This window comes from Micromys minutus (assembly GCF_963924665.1).
Source record: "Micromys minutus genome assembly, chromosome: 15".
Taxonomy (NCBI): domain Eukaryota; kingdom Metazoa; phylum Chordata; class Mammalia; order Rodentia; family Muridae; genus Micromys; species Micromys minutus.
In genome coordinates this window covers 32,666,317-32,674,108 of record NC_137984.1, presented here as the reverse complement: position 1 = coordinate 32,674,108, position 7,792 = coordinate 32,666,317, and positions in this window count along the sequence as shown.

The window sequence follows — 7,792 nt, the reverse complement described above, 5'->3', positions numbered from 1 at the left end:
CTAGGACTTTGTATCTAGAGTATAAATTTATCCACTGATGAATTTGCTGTTGAGTGTGCTGCTGGGATGTGAAGCCTAGTTGGAGGAAGTAGTTCACTGTGGGCATGGGTTTGGAGGCTATATCTTGTCCTAGACTCCGTCCCTTCTTCCACTTCCTGGTTACCATGAATCAGCAGCTTTGTTCTGTCTTGGTGGGACATGTCACCTCAGACCTAATATATTAGTCACTTTTCTATTATAAGTATAAAGCAACATGAGCAAGGCAAGATATAGAAGAAAGGGCCTATTTGTGGTTCCCTTTCCTCCCATGTCCCCTATTCCATTTGTGTTTCTACCTGCCCTTGAATTTAGCACGTTTTCTTTTACTGGGATTAGGGATTATCTAACTGGCTCAGAAATGTTTTATAGACATCCAGGAATTGCCACTTTTCCTCAAACATGCTTTTCAGTTACCATGGTGGGTGTCATTCTTCCAATGCTGGTTCTGCCCTCTTTTTTCTATTTCCCTTTTTTAGAATTGCTAGTAACTACAAGTTGATTTCCTGGTTTGCTAACTTTTCTTTGAAAGGGGACCTTTTTAAAACTATAATCTCAATGCTGATTTTTGTTTAGTTTTGCTTTTATTTATTTATTTTTTTTGAGCTGGGTAATTTCCAATCTGTTGTTCATGATCTTTGTTCATAATGATGAATTCCCTTCTCTGCTTTGTAATTTGTAATATGATTTTTCCCTTCACATTTAGATGGACAAAAAGAATCTTCCCATCACTTTTCAGTACAAAGCTGATTGAGTATCCTTTTCCTTCTAACTTACCCTGAAGGTTTATCAGAATGTAGTTCAAGGTTCACACTGAACATAGGCCACAGAGAGCTTATTGTTTTCTTTTAATGGGTCCTGTAGACTTTTTAATCACAAATCAAAACTAGCACGACGGTTTGTATATAGCAGGGGCATATAACTTATTACTAATACTACAAATTTTTAAATGAGATGAATGCTCAGAGCACTGAAAGGTCTCACTTGACTCCAAGTTCTTGATGTTGTAACTTTGCTCAATGTTCCTTGCTTGTGATAGGGCAACCCACAACCATAAAATTATTTTGACTTTGTTCTTGGAACAGTTATAACTTTGGTTGGATTCTTCAATGGTGACAAAGTCACAGTCAAGAGCCTCTGCTTCGGCCTTTGAAAATACTACATTACTTATAGAAATACAAACAAAATATTGAGAGTCACTCTCTTGTGTCACATGCCTACTCTTCAAAACTTATTATGGTGACAGAAATGGATGGTGCCACTGGCTAGCCTGAGTCACATGGGTTGAAATAACAAATAAGCATCCATAGTGCTGTCTGCTCCTTAAAGTGCATATCTAGGGCTGCCAGGACAGAAGTCATTTAGTCAACATATAACAAAGGATCTGTATACCCAAGAGAGCCACATGGGAAATTTCAAATAAAGTTCTTAAATTCCGAAAGCTTGTTGTCATTATTCTAAAGTCAGGTTGTACTCTTGATGGGATTTCTCACCTACATTTTCATAGCTGAGAAGGAGCACTGTTAATCATACCAGTTTTGTGAATTCCTGGAGCTTTCCTTGGTCCAGATTTAACATTGACACTAATCAGGGAATTTCAGCACAAGCTCTTCAAAACCAGCTTGTCAACAAGCAAGTTGAAGAATAGATTCTCTATGTTAGATCAGTGGTTCTCAGTGTTCCTAACGCTTCAACCCTTTAATACATGTAGTTGCTCATAGTTTGGTGAACCGCAACTGTAAAATTATTTTGTTGCTAGTTCATAATTGTACTGTTGATACTGTTATGAGTAGTTATATAAATATTGGATATGTGAGATATCTGATATTTGATCCCAAAGTGTTCACTACCCATAGGTTGAGAAGTGCTGTTCTAGATTCTCTTCCTTTTTCTCCCCTTCTCTATATAAACTTAAATCATCTGGAAGCACTACAGCCATATGCTCTTACCTAACAGTGTGGAGAAATGGCTTCACAGAATGGGAAGTGAGAGCTGTTCTAAGTAGATCACTTGGCTGTCCAAATCCTATATTCACTTACCCAGCATTCCTCCCTTACAGGCACATGCCACAAGATCTTCTCTAACATTCGTGCCAGTGACAATTTATTTTTGAAAAATGACAATGACAATTTGTTTTGAACCAACTAGTACAGTTTCTTTCACTTAAAGTAAAATCAATGAAGAACACTTCTAATGCTGTCACAGAGTTCAGTGTTTTTCTTTTCCTTAGGTTAGCAGGCAGAAGCAGGTATCTAGACACTCCCCTCCAGTCAAGTGCCAGGGCAGCACCAGGAACTCTCCTAGGCTGTAACAATGTAGATTGTAAATTAGCAAGTTTCATCAAAGACCTTGGTAAAAATACAAATAGACTCTTACTTACATAAATGACAAAGTGTGTAGTCTTTTCAAGGAAAGCAGTTCATACTTGAGGTTACTTCAGGAGCTTTCCTACAGAGCCTGAAGTCCCAGCAGCCTTTCCTCCATGCTGTGCTTCTGAACTATTCAGTCAGCAAAGCTCAGATGTGTTAATGGCCTTTATCAGGGAACTGGATTGCAACTTCACAAAGCTGGCAGCCACACAAGTCAATGGGAGGCGCTGCTGCTGGTAAAACCCCTTGTTTCTTAGGATCCTTCTGTGTTTAGCCTTCAGATGTCCAGAAAAGCTAAATAAAGCAGTGTGCCTTTATGCTTTTTAAATTCACATGCTTAGTATTTTCTTCTGGCAAGTTGTTTTTCTATCCTACAAAGAACAAAGCAGACCCAGGTTCCTTTCTTCACTATAAGATTCTATAGAGTAGAATCTTTTTTCCAGTGGGAAAATGTAAAAATGCATACTTTTTACAAACATCTGGAGCAGGTGTGGGTAGCTGCAGAAGCCACACAAGTCACAGTTTCTCACAATACCATCATGGTAATAGGAGTTACTGTTTATAATAATTTGATTTCCAGGTTGTAAGAAGTTTAATCATTTTAAAAATATAATTCCCTATTATGTTATTTCCTTTCTTTTAATTCTCCACCCCTCCCAAGAGAACAAGATAAATTGACCTCAAGCAACCTGACTATAGAGAATTAATTTTTAATTATATTATATTGAGCACTCTGAATTGCAGCAGCAAGCTGCCACAAAGTACAGCATTGCTCACTGCATGTCACTGGGTTTCCTGTGAGCCCCTTACATAAGCTGCATAGCTCCCTTTAAAATTAAACACAGTGGATTAACCCATTTCACCTTTCCCAGTAACTTGTGAAAGAAAAAAAAAAAAACAGCCGAAGAAATGAGGCTACAAAACAGCAACTTGCTTAGTTTGGTGAGACAACTACAGTTTTACCCCTTATCTTATCCATCTTGAAAACTTCAGTTTATAAAAGTTTAAATTCCCCAAAAATGACCTTTCTATTTTTAGGTTGCAAATATTTAAAAAGATCCCTTTATCTTATTGTATTTTTATTTTATCAGGTATGCTTGTTATCTCTTAGAAGCCTATTCTTCCCTAACGAGAGAAAAAAAGGGAGTGGATCTGGAGAGGAAGTAGGGAAGAATGGGAAGAATAGAGGGGAAAGAAAGTATTTTCAGAATATATTGTATGAGGAAAAAATATATTTCAATAAAAGGGAAAAAGTATTGTATTCCATATAGTAAGAACCAGACCCCAACTCAGCCAAAAGGAGACTTCACAGAATATTAGTCACTTTTGTGTTAATGTGATTAAAATGCTTGATTAAAAAAAAGAAGTGAAGAAGAGATACTTATTTTGGCTCCTGGTTCATGTTTATATTCACTTGGTCTCATGGTTGAACAAGGCATCATGGTGGCAGAGCATGGCAGATCTTACTCCATGCAAAGAGGGCAATAGGAAGTGAATAGAGATAGCAATCCCCAAGGACCCTCCCCCAGTGACCTACTTCCTCAATCCAGGCCCCACCTCCAAAATTGACCTCACTAGCTAAGGACCAAGCTTCAAAACTTGAGCCTGTTGGTGTGTTTCAGATATAAAGCATAGCATACACTGTTATGGTTTGTATATGCTTGACCCACAGAGTGGCACTATTAGAATGTGTGGGCCCGTTGGAGTAGGTGTGGCCTTGTTAAAGTAGGTGTGTTACTGTGGGTGCAGGTTTTAAGGCCGTCATCCTGAGCCAAAGACACTTGAGCCTTCCACTTTCCACCTATGAACGGAGCAGAACATTGGCATTTACAGTTGAATTCTCTAGGTAGTCTGACACATCCAGGCTCATAGGTACACAGACTCACAGGCTCACAGGCTCACAGGAAGGACAGGCTCCAGTCAGAGACAGGGAGGCTGGATAACACTAGAGATAACCAGATATCAAGAAGCAAGCATCAGAACATAAGTAACAGAGACCAATTTGACTTGGCAAAATCAGAACCCATTTCTCTCACCACAGCAAGTCCTAAATGCCTCAACACACCCATAAAGCAAGATTCATATTTAAATTCTCATTTCATGAAGATGATAGAGGACTTTAAGAAGGACTTATATAACTCCCTTAAAGAAATACAGAGAACACAGTAAAAAAGTAGAAGCCCTTAAAGAGGCTCTTAAAGAAATCCAGCAGAACACAATCAAGCAGGTGAAGGAATTAATATCCAGGATCTAAAAGTGGAATTAGAAACATTAAAGAAAATACAAAGGGAGACAGCACTGGAGAAGTAAAACCTAGGAAAGAAAACAGGAGTCATAGATGCAAGCATCACCAACAGAATACAAGAGATAAAAGAGAGAATCTCAGTGGTAGAATATACCATAGAAGACATCAACACAACAGTCAAGGAAAATGCAAAAAGCAAAAAGCTCCTATCTCAAAACATTCAAGGAACCAGGACACAATTACAAGACCAAACCTGAGAATAATAGGTATAGAAGAGAGTGAAGATTCCCAACTCAAAGGGCCAGCAAATATGTTCAACAAAATTATAGAAGAAAACTTCCCTAACATAAAGAAAGAAATGCTCATAAACATACAAGAAGCCTACAGAACAGCAAACAGACGGGGATCAGAAAAGAAATTCCTCTTCTCACATAATAATTAAAACATCAAATGCACAGAACAAAGAAAGAATGTTGATAGCAGTAAGGGAGAAATATCAAGTAACATATAAAGGCAGACCAATCGGAATTACCCCAGACTTCTGAACAGACACTCTAAAAGCCAGAAGATCCTGGGAATATGTCTTATACACCTTAAGAGAACACAAATGCCAGTCCAGGCTGCTATACTCAGCAAAAATGGCAGTTACCAAGATGGAGAAACCAAGGTTAAAAAAAAAAAAAACAAAATTAAACAATATCTTTCTACTAATCAAGTACTACAGAGGATAATAAAGGGAAAAGTCCAACACAGGGAGGGAAATTACATACTCCCCCCAAGTAAAAAAAAATTAATCTTTTCACAACAAACCCTAAAGAAGAGAACCATAAAAAATAACTCCACCTCTAACAATAAAAATAACAGGAAACAATAATCATTTGTCTCTAATATCTCTCAACATCAATGGGCTCAATTCCTCCAATAAAACAACAAAGGCTAACAGACTGGACATATAAACAGGATCTAGTATTTTGCTGCATACAGGAAGCATACCTCAGTGACAAATATAGACATTACCTCAAAGTAAAAGGCTAAGAAATTTTTTCGAAGCAAATGATCCTAAGAAGCAATCTGGAGTAATCATTTTAATATCCAACAAAATAGACTTTCAATAAAAAGTTATAAAAATGTTGGGAAATGATATTACATACTCATCAAAGGAAAAATCCACCAAGATGAGCTTTTAATTCTGAACATCTATGCTCCAAATGCAAGGGTACCCACACTTGTAAAAGGAATGCTAGTGAAGTTCAAAGCACACATTGAATCTCATACAATAATAGTAGGAGATTTCAACACCACACTCTCACCAATGGACAGGTCATAAAAACAGAAACTAAATAGAGACATGGTGAAACTAAAAGAAGTTATGAAGCAAATCTATTTAATAGATATCTACAGAACATTTTACCCTAAAACAAAAGAATACTTTTTTTCTTAGTACCTCATGGTACCTTCTCCAAAACTGACCACATCATTGGACAAAGGCAAGTCTCAACAGATGCCAGAACATTGAATTAATCCTATGTATTCCATCAGGACCACCATGGACTAAAGTTGGTCTTCAATAGCAACAAAAACAACAGAAAGCCTACATACAAGTGGAAGCTGAAGAACTATCTACTCAATGATAACTTGGTCAAGGAAGAAATAAATAAAAAAAAGACTTTTTAGAATTCAATGAAAAAGAAGTGCAACATATCCAAACTTATGGGACAAAATGAAAGCAGTGCTAAGAGGAAAACTCATAGCCCTGAGTGTCTTCATAAAGAAATTGGAGAGATCATACACTAGCACCTTAACAGATCATCTGAAAGCTCTAGAACAACAACAACAACAACAAAAAATCAAACTCACGGCTGAAAACAACCAAGTAGAAACAAAGAAATCTATACAAAAAAATCAACAAAACTAGGAGCTGGTTCTTTGCGAAAATTAACAAGATAGATAAATCCTTAGCCAGACTAACCAGAGGGCATAGAGACAGTATCTAAATTAACAATATCAGAAATGACAAGGGAGATATAACAACCGAAACTGAGGAAATTAAAAATAATTATAAGATCCTCCTACAAAAGTCTATACTCAACAAAACTGGAAAACCTGGATGAAATGGATGATTCTCTAGACAGATACCAAGTACCAATGTTAATTCGGGATCAGATGAACCATCTAAACAGCCCCATAATCTTTAAGGACATGAAAGCAGTAATCAAAAGTCTCAAAAAAAAAAAAAAAAAAGAAAGAAAGAAAGAAAAGAAAAAGCCCAGTTCCAGATGGTTTTAGTGCAGTTTTCTATTCCATATAATAGAAACAGAAGAAATAATGCCAAATTATTCTATGAAACCACAGTTATACTGATATCTAAACCAAAAGACCCAACAAAGAAAGAGAACTACAAACCAATTCCATTATTAATATCAATGAAAAATACTCAATAAAATCCTTGCAAACAGAATCCACAAACAAATCAAAAGGATCATCCAACATGATCAAGTAGACTTCATTCCAGGAATGCAGGGATGGTTCAATGTGCAGAAATCCATCAACATAATCCATGATATAAGCAAACTTAAAGAAAAAATACCTCATGAGCATCTTATTAAATGGTGAAAAACCTCTGACAAAATACAACACCCATTTATGTTTAAAGTATTGGAGAGATCAGGAATTCAAGGCTTATACCTAAATATAATAAAAGCAATATACAGCAAACCAATAGCCAACATCAAACTAAATGGTGAGATACTCAAAGAAATTCCATTAAAATCATGGTTCCCACTCTCTTCCTACCTATTTAATACAGTACTCGAAATTCTAGCCAGAGCAAACAGCAACAAAAGGAGATCAAAGAGATACAGATTAGAAGAGAGGAAGTCAAGATATCACTATCTGCAGGTGATATGCTAGTTAGATAAGCAACCCCAAAAATTCTACCAGAGAACTGCTGCAGCTAGTAAACCACTCCAGCAATCTGGCTGGATATAAAATTAACTTTAAGAAATCAGTAGTTTTTCCCTACTTAGAGGATAAAAGGGCTGAGAAAGAAATTAGGGAAAAGATACCCCTCACAATAGTCACAAGTAATATAAAATATCTTGGTATGATTCTAACAAAGCAACTGAAGATCTGTATAACAAGA